Raw genomic sequence first — 20,047 nt, 5'->3', positions numbered from 1 at the left:
TTTCCCATTAAAATCATTCATACATAAAAATCTTTAGTGTATACACACACACACACACATATGTACTTGGCGCTTTTTTTTCTGACTATCCCTGTACTTATTCTGTATCACTATTATAACCTTCTTTAAGATGGGAGCAATTAGGCAAAGTCTGTTGGTAAATTAATGAACCTGATATGCACTAGCAACCCAAGAAAATCTCTGAAAACTTATTATTCATTTCTGTAGGGAGGCTCACAAGATTGAGTTATTGTTTTCTCACTTTTTTAATACTGTTTAGTCCTGTGACTTATGAAGAAGTATGAGAGATCTAAATAGGTTTAAATCTAGTCATATTGAATAATCATCATGTGTCTAACACATGACTAAAGTTCTAAGATACAAGAAAGACATTTAAATAATACATATTTCTGAAAAGGATTCATTACTCCACCTTCCAATCCTCCATTTGCATTAAATGATGTGTTCCCATTCTTTCTACCTTCATGCTGGGGGACTATCTACTTTTAAACTACAAAAATTCTTGGCTATATCATGACCTCTGAGATTTAACTGGAATATTAAAGTCATGCACCTATCATTTGGAATGACATTTATGGACCATGAGTGTCAGAGACAAATAACTAGTGCCTAAGTAATACCTGTCTTATGAGAAGAACCAAAATGCACACACACGTGCGCACACACACATATATGCACGTACATTCCCATCACAGGGTACAAGAGAGTCTTCCTAGAGGAGATAAAATAGAGAAATCTCAGCCCAAATATTGTGCTTGGAATTTTCACAATTATTTGTAATATGCATAACTTTTCATTATTAGTGCTCCTTTTCACTTTCCCTCTATAATTTGGGAATTATTTCTCTTGCTTAAAACATTCAATGAATAACTGCAATGAAGAAAATCCTCCAGTTGGAATGAAATCACAGTATATCAGAAAGGTTGACATCTACAGCCAAAAGTCATTGCAGACACTTGGAGAGGCCTGCAAATGGATTAATGTGGTGAAGAAACAGTAGAAGAGGCTGCAATAAAGTATTCAATCCTTCAGATTAAAATTATCTAAATTCTTCACATACATCACTGACTTACTGCTATTAAGTCTTTTAGTCACTTTTTCCCATTAAAATAATTCATACATAAAAATCTCTAGTATGTGTATATATATATATATATACACACATAATTTTCATATAGACATATATATAATTTTGACTGGTTAATAGTAACATAGAGGCCTCAGGCTATTTTAAAAATGGTATTTGTAGCATTTTGATTAATTTATTTTGTTTTGGCCTTGTTTAGATTTTTTCTCTACTTTGAGGCATGTAAAATTTATACTATAAAGGTATAGAGGACACATGGGAATTTTTGTTTTTATTTTACACTAATAAATACTGATATGAAAGTAAACATGTTTCAGCTCTCAGAAAGGAATGAATTATGAAGAAAAAACACATAGTGTGAACATTATGAACGAAATCTACCACAGGCACAAGACCCATGATAGTCATGTACATTATTATATAAATTTCCCTGCAATGAAAGCAGTTTTTATTTGTTCTGTTTCTCAGAAAAACTGAGAGTAGAATCTTGCTTTAAGGTAGCAACTTTTCAAACCTACTGCCCCATTTAATAACAATGGTTTTGCTCTATGTACTGTAGTTTGGTATGGGGAGTAGATTCTTTAATAAATTATTTTCCAGAGTTCTTTAAATAAATATCCTGTTTCAGAACTAAATGATACTAGACTGCTTAATAAGCAAATTTGTATTGGACTTGACTCTAAACTTTTAATAGGCTTCCAAAACTAATTCATTATCAATGAATATAGAGTATTCATTACAAAGGATAGTTGAAAGAATATGTCATGTTTTGCGAAACAGAAGAAAAAAACATATCATGGGGACTTTAGAAACATTTTTGAATAGAAGAGTCTTTTGGATAAACATGTAGCCTTCCAATATTTAAAAAAATAAGAATATATAGTTTTACTTTGGAATGTTATGTCAAATAATTAGTTTCATGGGTTATTGTTTTTCTACCACTCAACTTTTTAAAATAACTTGATTAGTATTCTGTTTTTGTATCACACTGATGTATCTGACATCCTGATAATATGCTATAGAGACAAATAAATGTGTGTTTAAGTTATTCTTCACCCAAAATTGTTTCACTTTAATGTTCTTATGCTGTGATTTCACCTCATAAGCAAAATTGTTCCTTTAATAATTGAGGGCATGGAGTTCCCATCGTGGCGCAGTGGTTAACGAATCCGACTAGGAACCATGAGGTTGCAGGATCCAACCCTGGCAGTGGGTTAAGGATCCGGCGTTGCCCTGAGCTGTGGTGTAGGTCACAGACGCAGCTCGGATCCCGCATTGCTGTGGCTCTGACGTAGGCTGGCGGCTACAGCTCCGATTGGACCCCTAGCCTGGGAACCTCCATATGCCACGGGAGCGGCCCAAGAAATGGCGAAAAGACAAAAAGATAAAAAAATAATAAAAAAAAATTGAGGGCTATGAAGTAAAAATACAAGCTTTTAAAAAGGACAAAGTGATCCCCTGAGGAGATTTGGAGGGTCTGGAAAAATACTAAAGTGTAATTTAATCTATTTTTATTATGTCTCCAGACAGCTTAGATACCCTGCAGTTTTCACCCTAAAAAAGTTTATGTCCAAACTAATAACCCCCATCAACTTTTCATCACCTCTCCTGCTTCTACATTTGTAAAGCTAAAAGTAAGTCTGAAGCAAATAACCTAAGACTTTTGGTACTATTATCAAACACGGAATAATTGGCATAAGGAATTTTTAGAAGAAGGTTTGTGCCAGATTAGTCAAAGGAGCTGAAATGGAAAAGGATGATGTTACTGAGGTTAAGCTTCAGGGAAATGTGCTAGAAAAGGACCCCTGTTCAGGCTCAAGGGTTGCAGCTCAAGCACCTAGAACAGAAAAATCTCAGTTCCTATCCTTCGTGGGCCCCTCTTGCTAGGAGATCCTGAGTAAAATATTTAATTTGTCTCAAGCAGGATTTTTACTTTATGCTCATGTATCTGACTTCCCTAGAAATGACTCTAGGAATATACAAGGCATAGTATTATTTTGCATAGAATAGGTAAATCTTTTCCATTCACCAGGCTACATATATCATGTTTGGTGGAGAGGTTTCAGCACTCTAAAGTTGAAGGATGAATTTAGTGCACAATTACCACTGCCAAATTTATCTTTGTTGATACTTCCTCTCTTCTTGTTCTTTCTTTCTTTGCTATTTCCTAACAATTCTTTTCTCCTTTACTGATCTCATGTTGCCCTATCCCCCACAAGGAACAAATTCAAATAAATGAATAAGTAAAACAATGATCTGATAAAATAATTCAACCTAGTTATGAATGATAATTTTTCACTTATTCCAAGAAAATTGAGGAAAAGAGTTCATCCAAAGAATGCATGTAAAATTGTTCAATTTTGGTAACAGAACTATCCAAGTAAGAGAAATAGTATTTTGCATGATGCACAGATCAATAACTATCCTTCCCATGGACTATTTGTCTATTCTGCCAGCCTCAGGGAGGTGGTGTCCTTCCCTTTTTCCAAAAATCTGACAATGCAACCAATAACTCAGAACCCATAAAAATGACATAGTACTTATATTAAGCTCCTGACATATTTTCATAACACTTTCTTATACTTTAAACTTGTGTACTTTGTTTCTTCATTTGACACAGCTTTGTAATTATAAATTGTAATTGTACAAAGTATAATTTAAATTTTAAATAGAAAATATTGTAAAGTGAGAAAGATAAATCAATCTTCCCTGTAGCATTATTATTCACTATTAATAAAATGCATTATTCACTACTGATAAAATGGTGTGTCAAGGATTTATAATCATATATGCTGCATAATCAAGAATATTCTAACCAGAAAGAACTTCATTTTGAGTAAGCTATTATGAGAACTAAATTTTTTCACTTCTAACTTTGAAATCTGAATATTGAAGAAGTTTCCATGGATTAGTTTCAGGCTCTATAAATTTTAAACTCTTATTTCTCCTCCACAATCCACCTACTTCCAGGGTCAAGTGCTTTGAAGCATGCATATATATATATACACACACATATATATATACACACACACACTCATATGTATATAAATATACACTTTCTATATTACTATCACCCAAAGCATATGGCACTGGAAGTATGTAGATATGAGTGAATATTCATACAGAAACTAAGGATGTATGTGTTATGTTTATATAATTATGAACGCATACATATGTATTTATATGTAGATAATTTCTGTATGAGTAGTTCCAAAGCAAGTATAGAATATATACATAAGGATATGTATATGTTCATGTGTATAAACATGTATATATGTGTGTACATATATATTTGGAAATATATTTACATGTACATGAATAATAGTACAAAGCCAGGAGTTTTCCATTCCTCACTAGAATCAAATTAGTAAAAATCTGATGTAGAATATGATGTTAAAATATATGTCCCAATCCCTACAGCAACCACTAGAATGACTCAAAAAATATAGTTAAAAATGTCAGGTTACATTAGGGATTTCCATACCTGGCGTGCATGAAATCCCCCTGCGTAGGTGACTACATATTCAAGCTTTATGCCTGTAGGTTCTTTCTAGGTGTTGCTTGAGGCCCACATATGACAATGCTCCAATAAAACTTTATTTACAAAAACAGATGGTGGAATGAATTTGACCTTGAAATCAAAATGCCATTCTAAATGATTACGAGTAAAATCAGTATAGCATGAAGCGTCATAAAGAAATAGAAGCATTATTTTGATATTTTTATTTGTTACACATCTCATCTAATTCCTTAAACAACACATTAGTTTTACAGGCAGACTGGACTTAACGCTGGCATTATAAAGGAGTTCCCTCTGTGGTGCAGTGAATTAATGATCTGGCTTGTCTCTGTCTAGGTGCCAGTTCAATCCCTGGCCCAGTGCAGTGGGTTAAGGATCTGGCATTACTGCAGCTGTGGAATGGGTCACAGCTCCAGCTCAGATTTAATACCTGGCCTGGGAACTTCCACATGCCACATGTGTGGTCAAAAAAGAAAAAAAAAATGGAAGTACATAATATACAATAATAGGAGATAACCTTCAATTAGTGTTATAATAAATGCTTCACAAGTTCTAAACATTTAAGGGCAAAGGATAAACAGACTATTTGCATGGTGCTGAAAAGCTAATAACTAAATGGAGCAACATTAAACAGGATACAAAAAATTATAACCAGAACATTTGTAATTATAATTTTAACTAATACACTTGCATGTTATTATGTTCTATTAGCATAGCCATTGTTGGAAAATAAAAGTCATAAACAAACCTATAAATTGCACAATGTCCAGAATATTGAGACAGTTTTTACAAAAACTGGATTGACATTTTTAAGCCATAATTTTATCTGTTTTTTTTATGTCATCTGTTATATTATCAGAAACAACAAAAAGTGGCAGTTTTAAATTGAAGGATCCAAAAAACCCCGGTTGCAGTGAAGTCTACTCTGTATTATTCCTTTCACTGGAAAAAATAATGTAGTTCTAATGCTAATAAATGTCCATAATTATGACCTGAAACAATGTCTTGTATTACCAAGAAAACAATACAAAGTTTAGATTTTACTATTATGGTTGATATAAGTATATTATATTGTATAAAACTATGAACACTATTAATTATGTGCGGTTATTTAAGTTTAATTAATGAGAATGGCCTATTCCTTAAAAATTCTCAATAAAGATTTAATCATATATTTATTTGGAACTATCTAACACTATCAGTGTACAAATCTTAGTCTTGTGACATACAACATTCTAATTAAAGTTTCCAAAAAGATTGAGAGCTCATAAACTGATCATTTAGATATTTCCAGATTCTTCAGTCACCTTTTCAAGCTCATAGTTTCACTCATGCACTTGTCTCTTCAGAACAGAGTTTCTGAAGACCTAGTGACAGACTTTAGATAACATATTAATGTGGACTCCACAGCACATTTTACTATTTCCACAGCTTGTATAACCTTTATGAAATCCTAAGAATAATATGACAATTGACAGTATTATTGAATTAATTTTCAGAATAAAATATGTTTCTTCCTAAAGCTTGCATTAGGTATGCAATTATAACTGTCTTATTAATTTTGAGGAATTTATAAAAATGGCTTTCATTAGTAGTTTCTAGTGACCATTTGCAATTTTATTCTAAGTATATTCTTTACAGTTTAGTGTGCTTATTTTTGGTTTAAAATTTTTTAAATATAATATTTGTCCCATTCTAAGTCCATTTTTTTGTTCCTGATTCTTTTTTTTTTTTTGAAAAGCTCATTTATATGATATATATTCAATTTCAAGATGTACTTCCATTCAACAAGCTAGTTTGGGGTACATAATTTACTGAATTTCTAAGACGATAAATTTCAAATATATTTTGTGTGTGGGATTATTAAGAGGTAAAAGAGATTCCAGATTTTCCTAAAATGAATATTCCATTTATTTAATGGGCAGTTTGTTTGCTTAAGGCCCTCTTTCAATTCGTACCACTTGGTATTTACCCACTAGGCGGCAGGTTGGCCTTCTCACCCTAAATATATTTAATGCTTTCTTCAGCCCCCAGTATCCATTTTCCCTAACCAGTTGGGGCATATCTTGTAAACAGAATAAATAATTAGCTCCTTAACAGCTTCTTACTTGGAATATGAATTTTTAATCACTTAAGTGCAACATGGCAGAATGAGTGAACATATGCCTATATTTTCCTAAGAAAATAATGATCAGAATCACTATTCTCAGCAGGGCTCTTTAAAAAAAAGAGAGAGATTTAATGGAGCCTGGCGCCCTCAGGACACTATCAGTAACCAAGAATGCAGCTAAGTTTCTTGGAAAAACTCTGGCTTCTACATTAAAAAACAGTATCTGTTAGCCAGATATCTCCCCAACAAATTCCCTTTTATGTATACTGACTGCCATATTAACAGAGAAATCTGAGCTTTAGTTACAGTGTGAGTCATTTTAATCAAATGTCCTGTCTCTCATTTCTCATGTCTTCCCAAAAAATAGTAAGAAAATAGACAAACAATTCATAATACAAGTTATTTCAATGCTGGAAACCTAACTGTAGAGTTTTTTTTTTTTTTCTATTTTTCCAGTAATGGAATTGTTCATCTCTTTCATGACTATAAATTTTCTACTCCCCTTTTCCTTCTAGTAATTAAGGCAATATTGCCAGAAGAATGATAGTGTAAGTCACACTGAGGAGCCAATTAACTTTTTTTGTACATGATTTATGCAAAAAAGCTTCAGTGTATCCTGAGATATTTATCCCAAATTAAGTCACATGCCCCAATTTAAAAATGTTACAGTTCTTCTTTCTCTCAGGAAATCATCTCATTCAATGGCTTTGCATGGGCTATGTCCTTTATTAATTCTTGCATGCTAAGGCAACTTTTTCAAAGTACTGGGTCTTCTGATACATGACTTTTTTTTTCTTGAAGCATCATATCTGAATTACTCAGAAACACAGAAACTGACTGTATATTTAAAAACAGCAAGAAAGAGAAACTTCCCTAACTGCCTCCCTCTTTCTTCCTCCCTCCCTTCCTCCCCTCCTTCCTTCCTTTTCTTTTATTTTCCTTTCCTTTTTTTCTCTCTCTTCCTTTTTTGAATTAAAGGGGAAAAAAAAAGATTTCCAATTTAAACCATTAGCAAGACCCGTGGCTGGATGTCATCGTGTTACTAATGGATCCACAGTGCAACATGACACCACTTGTGATTTCCGCTGGGAGCTACGTGCACATAATACACACATGTTTATTCTAAATCTAAAAGGGTATACTAATGGTTTCAGCACTTTAGTGTTAAGTAATGAAAAAATTTCCCCTTTGGCAGGAAACGTGTTGTAACGTAATCCATGTTTTCAAGAGGTCTTTTCTGTCTTTATTGGAAATATGCTGAAGTTTCAAATTAGATTCATGAATTAAGATGAAGCATCGACACGCTTGTAGTTTGTTCCAATTAACTTTCACTCACCTTCTGTCATATATGCGTCCAGAGACTTCATTCTCACAATCTTCAACTAGACACATGGTTGTTCCAACATTACTCTAAGATTCCATTGCTCTAGATTGTAACTAGATATGCATTCAATTGGATTTGTATGTTTATGATTTATTACATCACTGCACAGTTTGTGGGTTTATTTGCTTTACTGAATTTGGTTAAATGTTTGATAGCTGCTAAGTCCTAACAAGATAGATTACTTCAAAAAGAAAAAAAGGAAGACTCTAATTCTTTTTTTTTTTTTTTTTTCTTTTCAGGGCCGAACCCATGGCATATGGAGGCTCCCAGGCTAGGGGTCCAATTGGAGCTCCAGCTGCCACCTACGCCACAGCCACAGCAATGCCAGATCTGAGCCGGATCTGTGGCCTATACCACAGCTCATGGCAATGCTAGATCCTTAACCCACTGAGCAAGGCCAAGGATCAAACCTGCAACCTCATGATTCCTAGTCATATTCGTTTCTGATATACCACAATGGGAATTCCAATTCTAATTCTTAAACTTGATAGAGACATTCAAATTTTCAGATTAGGAAACAATGGTCTTGTCAATGTGCTCACACATTTCAATCACTTGATTAACTAGTTAACATATTTCTCTTATTTCCCCCCCTTTTTTTTTCTCATTTTTTACATTACTCTTAGCCATCTAAGGCATGGTAGGAAATAGTACAATCTAGCACTCAGCTAGTAGAAATTGTACACTTGAGAATGTAAAGGAAATATTTAAATTAGATGAGGATATGCTGCTTCCAGTTGGTTCTAGAAAGCAAAGACCACCAGTGGATGTAACCAGAGAATAAGCATTTACTCTTTCACAGCCTTAACTGCTTCTCAGGCACTTGTTATCCAAGTACAGCAGTAGATAATAACAGGACCATTCATGATGGCAACATTATCTCAGGAGACAAAGTTGCAGGATTAACTTTTGTTGTTAAACAAGAAATGAACTTCTTGTTCGTTTCAAGAATTAACGTTTCCAAACTCACCCTTTCAAATTTAGTCCTTACTCAGGAGGACACACATTGGTGTAACTTCAAGAGTCAACTAAGAACTCATATTAATTCTAAACGAAATCTGGCATTTGTAAGCACTTAGGAAGCCTACATTCCCTGAAACTGTCAGATGCCCAGTGTTGAGTACCACATGTTTTGTAGCCTGCTGTGACAAATGGATGCTTAGCCGCTTGCAAGTCAGCTATTAAGCAACCATGGAATACCACAACACTACAGAAGGGACAGTGACCTGTAGCAGTGGTCTATCATTAGGATTTAATATTAGTTAAATCTTGCATAATTCATGAACATCTCCATTGGTTGCAGGGTTCAGTGAGCAGACTCCATCCACATGTACTAAGCCTTTATGTGTGAGTGTGGGTATCAGTCATTTCAAGGAGGTTTTGCAAACACAAGGATTTTACTAGAGATGTTCCAGTTCTAAGTTTCTATCATCTTATTTTAAATATTCTTGCTTAAGCCTACCTCTGTTTTTCTTTTGTGCAAATATTTTGTCATGGAAATGGAGCTTTTAGACAACCATTAATTTTTGGTAGGATTTTTATAAATATTGTTCAGAAAAATGCCAAACTAGGGAGTCAGTGGCTCAGCGGAAATTAATCTATTACCCATGAGGATGCAGGTTTGAGCCCTAGCCTCCATCAGTGGATTAAAGATCTGGCATTGCCGTGAGCTATGGTGTAGATTGCAGACATGGCTCGGATCTTTTGTGCCTATAGCTATAGCTCCGATTCCACCCTGGCCTGAGAACCTCCATATGCTGCGGGCGCGGCCCTAAAAAGACAAAAAACAAAAAAGCCAAACTAACAATTACAGCATCTTGGCTTTTGCTGTTCTGAATGTCAGAGGGGTCAGACACACTTCACTTCAGTTCCTTTTCATTCCTCTGATGTAAGTACACAGAGAAGATATCACACACTCATGGTGCACTACGTAAACTGAGACACAGACGGGCTTGTGGCTTACCAATGTTCAGAGATCTGGCTTTCAACAGTACTGGGACAAATTCATACCTGCTTTTGCAATTCTCCTGCCTTTTACATGCAACTTTATTATTAATGTTAACAATACAAGATAGAGGCTGTAGCAATAGAAAGGTTTATACATTTTAGACATTAAATGTAGAATGATACTTCTGTACTGCATTTATATAATTGGATTGTCATGCAGCTTACATCTAATTTCAGTTCTTTGCTTAAAACTCAATTGCTCAAAAATTCTTGTCATTTTAAAAATTAAATGATTAAATAATTCTGCCTGAAGTGGCAAAAATGGTTAATTTGGACATAACTCTGATAAGAAAAGGCAATGGAAGACAGTCATAGGACAGACAATGCCAAGTGAAATAAAACAATTGTGCCAGCAATTGGAATGCCATATGGAAAAATGAAGCCTGGTTTCGTAACCAGAATGGAGAAAATCTGTCAAGGGTTATTTTTGTTGCATATTCATGACCTGATAAATTGTGTTAATTGCTAAAAGAATGAGGAATCAACCAAGAATGGATTTATTGTGATAGAAATGGAATATATTAAGAAGAATAGGAATACAATATCGGAAATCAATATAGGTAGTAGTCCAAGGTTTTATTTTGTCTTGTTTTATTTTGTTTTCACTTAGAACTGGCTGGGGAAAATTAAACTTTACTTTGTCCCTATTAAAAAATATCTTCATATGTCTTTCGTACATTTATAACACAGAAATATCAGAAATCTCAACCAATTTAATATGAATTTAATTCTATTTATAACATAAATAAATGGATATGGGATAAAGGCATACACATTAAATGACAAGAATTTGGGCCAATGTTCTATGTTATGTTATTCTAGAGAGTAATATTCGCTGTGCATATTTAACCATAAATAAAGTATTCTTCTTCTTTGGCTTTTGTTTTTGTTGTTATTGCTGGCTTTTACACAGAACATAGGAGGAATTGTTAAGATTTAAAGTCCAAGCTAATGTGGACACATTAATTTTAAACATGTTTTTAGTCGCCACCTTCAAACTCTCCAATTCAAGTCAAATGAAATTTCAAAAAATTTTACATACATGAGTTTTACATGAACACTCTTTTAAGTACTAGTTTTCAGCAGATTATAAGAGGCAAGTGTAACAGAACAAAAACATAAAAAGCTACAAGAAAATACTTCCTTTTTCACAGACAGGAATAAACAGAAAAAAAGTTATGAACTATAAAAAGGTACCACTTAAAACATTCTCTGACATAAATCCTGCCAATGTTTTATTAGGTCAGTCTACCATGGCAATAGAAATAAAAACAAAAATAAACAAATGGGACCTAATCAAACTTATAAACTTTTGCACAGCAAAGGAAACCATAAACAAAACGAAAAAGACAACCTATGAACTGGGAGAAAATATTTGCAAATGATGCCTCCAACAAGGGCTTAATTTCCAAAATATACAACTCAGCAACAACAACAACAACCAAAACAACCCAATCAGAAAATGAGCAGAAGACCTAAACAGACATTTCTCCAAAGAAGACATACAGAATAGGCTCATGAAAAGATGCCCAACATCACTAATTATTAGACAAATGCAAATTGAAACTACAATTAGGTATCACCTCCCACAGGTCAGAATGGCCATCATCAAAAAGTCTATAAATAAACATCAGTGAGATTGTGGGAAAAAAAATGGGACCCTTGTATACTGTTAGTGGGAATGTAAATTGGTGCAGCAACTAGGAAGAACAGCATAGAGGTTCCTCAACAAAACTAAAAATAGGGTTGCTGTGTGATCCTGCATCCACTCCTGGACCATATCCAGAGAAAACTCTAATTTGAAAAGTTACATGTACCCCACTGTTCATAGGAGCACTATTTATAATAGCCAAAGCATGGAAACAACCTAAATGTCCATCAACAGATAAATTGATAAAGAAGATATGGTGTATATTTATACAATGGACCAATACTCAACCATAAAAAAAAAAAAAGTGAAATGATGCCATTTGCAGCAACATGGATGGACCTGGAGATTATCATACTAAGCAAAGTAAGTCAGGAAAGATAAATACAAATACCATATGGTGTCACTTACATGTGAAATCTAAAATATGACACAAGTTAACTTATCTATGAAACAGAAATAGATTCACAGATATAAAGATTAGACTTGTGGTTGCCAGGGCAGGGGGGTAGTCAGGGGGAGTTTGTACTGGGAGTTTGGTACCAGAAAATGCAAACTATTATATATAGAATGGATATGCAACAAGATCATATTGTATAGCACAGGAAAATATATTCAATATTCTATAATAAACCATAATGGATAAGAATATGAAAAAATATTCAAATTTTATATTTATATATATTCAAATTATATATGTATATATACATAATTGTATATACATATTATATACATAAATGAATCACATTGCTGTACACCAGAAAGTAATACTGTAAATCAACTATACTTGCATAAAAAGATAAAATTTTAAAAGGTGCCATTTGAGTAGTAAATGAAAGCAGCATTTCAGCTATTTTAGCAGTTACTCAAAGCTTTGCCTTGATTTCTTAGATAGCTCATATGATCCATTCAAGGAAATCTGTAAGAGCATTCCTGAAATAAACTTATCTTTGAAAAGTTCTCCAAATTATTCTTATTTCCTAGGACTATTATATATTCTCACTAGGTTTTCCTAACTTCATAGTAACCTAGGACAGCTTTTTAGAATTTCCAGATGAGCCAACTGATCTAGCCTCAATTACCTAGATCGACCACCTTTCTAAAGCAGTATTTTCAGTTAAAATTAAAGATCTGTCTTTCAGTATTCTAACACGGAATAGAAATTCATGACTCATTATCATGAACTTGAGGAAAGCTGTTTTAGTTGAGACATCATGTTCATGCAAACTACAACTCTGTCTGCAAAATTACTATATACTGGCTTTTGTCGGAGGCACACCTACTGACTCGATTGTGCCAACCTGAAATAAGAAGAGATATGCACCAAACTTTACAAACCAACTGATGGTGCATCATCCACTACTGTGTCCTAAACTCATCCAACCATTTTCACGAGTAGTAGCCTCTGAGGCAAACTATTTCTTCCCATTTGCTACCATAATATAGGAACGTTTTGGAAATAATAAAATATTAAATACTTATTGCCTTGAAATGTAATAGATGAATAATACAATATGAAAATAATAGTACTATTTTAAAACATAAAAAATGCTAATATAATTCAGATTCTCCTGCTCCAGTTCCATATAACACTGAACTACTCCTTTAAAACACATCACTCTTATTTTCACATGTCTTCCTTCTGGACTACAAGCTTCCTGAGGGCAAGGACTAAATTACTTTTGTCACCACTACGTTTTGCTACAGAGTACAGTGTTTACTACACAGAATAGGCACTGGACATGTTTTTAAGTAAATACGAACTTTCCCTACAATTTGATTAATTGGGGCACAGATTTCTGATTTCTGAAGTGGTGTGACCATGCTAACAGGTAAATGGATTTTAAAGACAAAGAACCAAGTTTTGGAAGTGACTGATGTTTCTAAATGAATCACTTTCTTAATATGAGCTAGTGTTAAATGTTATATGGATTTGTATCCTTTGTACAAGGGTCTAAAGCATATACATTAGATCAAACTGGTGTATTAACTGAAATCCAGCACTTACCAAAATACCATGTGGACAAAGCAAGGTAAGATCTGTGTTTTAAGTCCAGTGCTTGATGCCATATACAAAATCAACATATATACTTTTTTTTTTTCTCAAACTGCAGTGCTGGGCTGAATTGCAGGGAAGTTGATCTCTTTACCAACATCACCTCTTAACATTATGCCACTGCTCAGAAGAGGTTACTAAACATTTTTAAAGACAAATTTTAGTTTAATATTGGAGGTAAACCAAAGATGAAAATATATGCATATTTCAGCCAGTGGTAAGAAAATGATCACAAAGACAATACTATATCCACAATAAATACTATTTATCAAGCAACCAGGAAGAATCAGGCAATGTAAAACTACCTTACACACATTATCTCATGCAATCCCCATATCTTCTTTATATTAGAGGAAATTCATTTTCAAGTGACACACAGGATGCTTCAACAACTTATTTAAAGTCACTTGATTAAGTTAATAAACAAAGATTTGACATCACATTTACTGAATGCTTAAACACATGTTTTGTCCTCTATTCAGTATCCATTTAGGAGGTCCCATCATGTCTCAGCACTTAACAAACCCAACTAGCATCCATGAGGACGAGTGTTCGATCTCTGGCCTTGCTCAGTGGGTTGAGGATCCGGCATTGCCATGAGCTGTGATGTGGGTCGCAAACACGGCTCAGATCTGGTATTGCTATGGCTGTGGTGTATGCCAGCAGCTACAGCTTCGATTGGACCCCTAGACTGGGAACTTCCACATGTTGTGGGTGCGGCACTAAAAGACAAAAAAAAAAAAAAATCCCTTTAGTTACCTAAATAATGTGTAGACGTAAATCCAAGCTACAATTGGCATCTAACACATTGATTTCTATGATTTCAATTTTCATTTAATTGAAATCATAAAAATAAAGCCATTTAAAAAGTATTTTTCCTTGAGTAAATTCAGCAGCAACTATGACAATCTATCCAGGTAAGATTAATTGCATATTTAGTAGTAAATTTCCTGACATTGCATATGATAATTAATCCTTTAGTTGATATCAAATAAAGTTACCAGTTTTAATTGAGAAAAAAAGAAGAGTAAGCCTTGTTCCACACTATAATGAGGAGAATACATAATATGACAAAAACAAATAATGCCCTCATATGAGCATATACCAATGCCCAAGAAAGTTTTCAAAACTCACCTATTCAAAAAGTACAGAATTCAGGAATAAAAATAGTTACGGTGACTAGAAACTAACTGTATATTGATTCTGATTTACACATTTCCAGATTGTTCCATTATTTTCATTTTGTCTAAGCATGCATATTGATTTTATTATCTTTCCTTACAAGTATTAGAATTTTAGTTTGCAAACTCATTTAGTGCAGTTTTAAACTTCTCTTTGCTGCTCACTTTTATCTATTACCACATTGTGAATGTGCAGATTTTTTTTTAAATTAAGGCTCCTTACTCCCATCCCATAGTAATATTGAACATATAAACATTACAGACCGAATCACCTTATCATTAGGCAATTACCTCAAGTTCTTCCTTTAAATTCTACCTCCATTAGCCTTAGGCATAGGATCAGCTTCAGCTTCTTTTTGCAGGTAAAGGATGCAGGGTCCCTCTACAAGCCCTTAATTTCATACACAAGTGTGGCTCATGTAACTACATACTATTTTTGGCATTATGTTTTTGGCACTTTGACCATTTTCCTTGTTTTTCTTTTTTTTTTTTTCTATCTTGTCTATTGCAGAGATGCAGAGGGCCATTGAATCTTTTGGCTCCATCCCTTCCTCACTATCCTTATTGCTTTAGCTCATTATCTTTCACCTGTTGTAATAATACTGTAATAATTTCCTATTGAGAAGCCCTTTAGAGGTAGAAATGACATAGCTTTAAGCCTGATAAAGCTAGGTCAATATTTGCATTTTGTATAGGTAAATAGATGAGATCAGTGTGGACATAGAAATTCAAAAGGAAGAGGAAGTTTAAAAACTTAGAGGAGTAAAATTTTGAATGATTAAGTCTGAGGACCCCATAGAGTACCCAAGTGACTGTAGGTCTATCTTATACAGATCTGAGAATGCGTCTGCAATAGTGTCTGATGAAAAGAACACTGAGCTGCACATCAGAAGGCTCACTCATTTATTATTCTTGTCCTTGTTCTCCAACCATACTTATGTTTTGTTTTGATGTGTGTGTCTCTTTTCTTGTGTTTGTTTTTAATATTAAGCAGGTTATTTATTATGTAGTATTTGCTTTCTTTATATGTAGAGATTGTTTTTATGAGTGACACCAGCTTTATAATTATACAGGTTATTGTTAAAATTAACAGGTTACACTTATCAAAGAATTTGCAGAACTTTGTACAAAATTAAACTGCAGAGTTCTGTACAAAACTAAGGAATTATCATTAGGTAATTTAGACTCACATTTAATGAGACTAGACCTCAATGATATTTTTATTATTATTAGATATTCGTAATTGCCATACATAAGTAGTGTCACAAAAATATTCTAAAGCATAGTGTTAACTCTTTCGACACATCACAGGTCTTCCTTCTATTGTGTCCCAATCTAAAAATTATTGTATTTTTATCACAAAATTCCATTTAATTTCTGAGAGCCCTTTTATATCTTAACATTGCATAACTTTTAAAAATATTACCGGCTAAATATATCCATTTCTGAAAAAAGAAAAATAATCCCTAGTACAAAGGTTAATCAAATGGTCAACTAATTTACAATATACTAAAAGGCAGTCAAAACAGTAAAGAAAAATGACTTTTGAAATTGTAATTTGTTTAAAAATATACTAGGGTGCTATATTTTTTTTATTTGAAAGAATGTTTTGGAACTAGAGACCATGATTGGTCATTACATTTCCTTAAGTTATGTGTTACAATATTTGAGAATTTTCTGATGACAAATTTCCACGGCATAAGTCCTTTCGAGCTTATTGCTAGAAATTTGCTCCTAAGTGTATCCCTTATGTTTCTTAGACATTCCTCTATAAGTACTCAGCATCCCATCCCCTATGTTCACTCATTTTTCTCTCTGCTGGCAGTACCATTTGCCATTGCCTGATCCCCTGCCTCCTCTGCCTACCCTGACTTCAAGAAATGGAAGCTTGCTCTCCCAAGCATCATTTATTAACCTCATATTTTCCAAGGAAACCATACAAGCTTAATCCCCCAATCCTACATCAAAGTCTTCCCAAAATAACTAATAATATAATTCATTTTCTACTCTGGAATCTCTTGACCTCTTACATACACGTAAGGTCTATGAGCTCTACAAGGGAGTTGAATGTTAGTGCATTTCTACAAAACCTGTGTTATTCAGTGGTACTCATGATATGTGAATTAAAATATTTATTCTATATAATCTAAAGACTAGTGGCCAGAAAAGAAAGGGGAGGTTCTAAACTGAATTTATGCCTGGCATATGGAGCATATCAAAGGGTAGGTGGTTGCATTCGGTGATCGTCTAGCACCTATTCTTCGTTTACCAAGTTCTCAAACTTTAGTAAAATTTTGTGATAAAAGAAAAGCAGCAGAGGTTAAGACATATGGGAACACTTACAGAAACATACCCTGCCAGACTGACTAGCATCCAGGTGATGACCGTGAGTACATATCCCTTTAATTATGTTTAGTTCTGTTCAGTCTTTTATTCAAACTTATTTTATCTTTTTAATCAATAGGTTATTTTAATCTCTTCCTTTACTGGGCATATTCAGATAAATATATTCTCTAGCAATGACTTCTAGTACTTCATCAAAACCATGTCCTTTTATTCCAGGGTGTACAGCCATACTACATCTTTTCAGGTTGCTTTGCAGGTGTGGCCTTGTGATTGAATCCAGGCCAATGCATTTGAGAAGAAATGGTAAGCACTACTTCCACAGTGGAACATAAAAATTTCTCATGCACTCTGACCCCTCTTTTTCCCTCTCTACAGCTGGGAACTGATTTGGCAATTTAGGCTTGGTTATGCTAGTAAGAGCAGGCTGACACTGGAAACCAATGCTGAAATGGCAAAATGTCTAGCAAACTGAACACCTGAAAGATTTTGTCAGCAGAACAGCCCACAGTGATCTGAATTCCTGTGCAGATGTTCTATTATGAGCCACTGAAATTTTGGTCTCTATTTGTTACCACAGCCTAAACTATACAACTAATGCAGTATCTGTGAGATTCTTGGAAAATTGATGGTTTATAAATTGTGACTACGTAAGGATTTTATATTCTTTACCTCTTCAATCTTCAAGCTTTTGTGATGTCGTGAGGTACACTGATTAGTTGATTTCTTCCTCCTGTCTGAATAATTGTTTTACCACAGAATAGCACAGCTAATTGGTGGGAAGTTCAATTCAAAACATGAATACAACAGATGGACAATGGGTGCTGAATATCTGAAAATTAAGCCTTTTCCTTGGTAGAGGAAGGACCTAATTTATATTCAATTGTCTAATTAATGGTAGTAAATCACCTCTGCTTGAAATGATTACATTAAGGACAAACCACTCTATGTTAAGGTATAAAACATAGTTAATTCTCATATCATGTGATTTCTCAGTGATCCTTTGAGATCCGATTAAGTAATCCTACAGAACTTAATACTGCTTGTAAGCATTCAACAGCATTTGAGATATTTTATCACCTAGATGTTATTAGTTTTTATTTATCAAAAAGTCAGTGTAGAGGGAATAACATATTGTAAAAGACCCTTTTTCACGAACCATTCATAGAAAGTAAGCCTGTTGAGTGATGGTGGATGTAGATATATTTCTGAAGATACCAATAGATACTTTTGGAGGTCTATGATACTCACAGCAGCAGTGATGAACATCTGCTTCTGAAGCTTTGTTCCGATTGTGTCAAATATGTATGTGTGTGCGTCTGTGAAGGATGTACATGTTTTGGATTAAATCAGCACCTTTACATTATACATAAAACTGTAAAATATCACCCTTAGATTCTCAAGTGGCTTTATACATTTGATTTATTACTTCTGCAGAACATTTTTCCTCCAGAAATTGTTTATATTGCAATCAAGGATAAAATGTTAATTTGTGGGTTATATAAATTGTTTCAGTGTATTTTTATTTCAAAATCTCTAGATTGTGTCATATATGATAATAATATTTAATGGTCACTTAGGGCTTACTATGTGCCATGCACTGTCGTATGTGCAATACATATGTTAACTTACCTAATACTCTCTGACCCTATGACTCTACTCATTTGGCAAATGAGGAAATGGGCTTTTAGAAAAGGTAAATATTTTGTTTAAGGTCACACAGCTGAAAGTAACAGATGTGATTTGAGTCCAGTTGCTCTGGTTCTAGAATGCATCTTGCCTTATTTCTATTGATAAACATCTAAGTAAGCTTTGAGATATATTTTAGAGCTTTTTTTCCACAAAATCTATTCAAATTATAAAAAGGTCAAAGTAAACATATTAAACCAGTTTTATTTCACTGCCCCGATATTCTACTAGAAAATGTATAGAGATTACAGATGGTAATTTCATCTGAAGAGGCTTAAGAGTATTTTTTGTTCATCTAAAAGTTCTGCTCAAAATCAAATACAAATAATGGAAACCACGAGCATTCTAAGATATTTATTTTTAAAAATTGGCTAGATTACTTTTCAAAAATCAGTGTAAAAGCAGTCTTCATCCTGATTTTTCCCTTCATTTTCCTCCTCCTTCCTTCTTTTTTTAAGAGTACAAGTTGTTGTTGTTTTTATTTTGACATATCAGTCAGACTTAGGTCCTTTTCTTCCTCTGTCACCTAATGCTTTTGACACATAGCATGTTACAAAATCTCTCAGCTGGATGGGATTAAGATGGCAGAATAGAAGGACTGAAGCTCAACTTCTCTCCTAAAAACAACAAAATTAACAACTAAAGACTGAGCACTCTTCACCAAAATGGACTGGAAACCTTAAAAAAGATACCCTACTCCAGAAGACAAAGAGGAGGCCACATCAAGAGGTAGGAGGGGCGATTTCATGATATAAACAACCCCATACCTCCTGGGTGGGAAGCTCCACAGACTGGAAACTAACTGGTTCACAGAGACTCACCTACAGGAGTGAGAGTTCTGAGCCACACATCCAACTATCACATGTGGGGATCTGGCACAGGGAGAAAGAGCTCCGGAGCATCTGGCATTGAAGGCCAGTGGGGCTTGTGTGCAAGAGCTCCAAGGGACTGGGCGAAACAGAGACCCCATTCTTAAAAGGCACACACAGACGTTCATGTGC

The sequence above is a fragment of the Phacochoerus africanus genome, chromosome 10 (genome assembly GCF_016906955.1).
Source record: "Phacochoerus africanus isolate WHEZ1 chromosome 10, ROS_Pafr_v1, whole genome shotgun sequence".
Lineage (NCBI taxonomy): Eukaryota > Metazoa > Chordata > Mammalia > Artiodactyla > Suidae > Phacochoerus > Phacochoerus africanus.
This window is presented reverse-complemented; position numbering follows the sequence as displayed.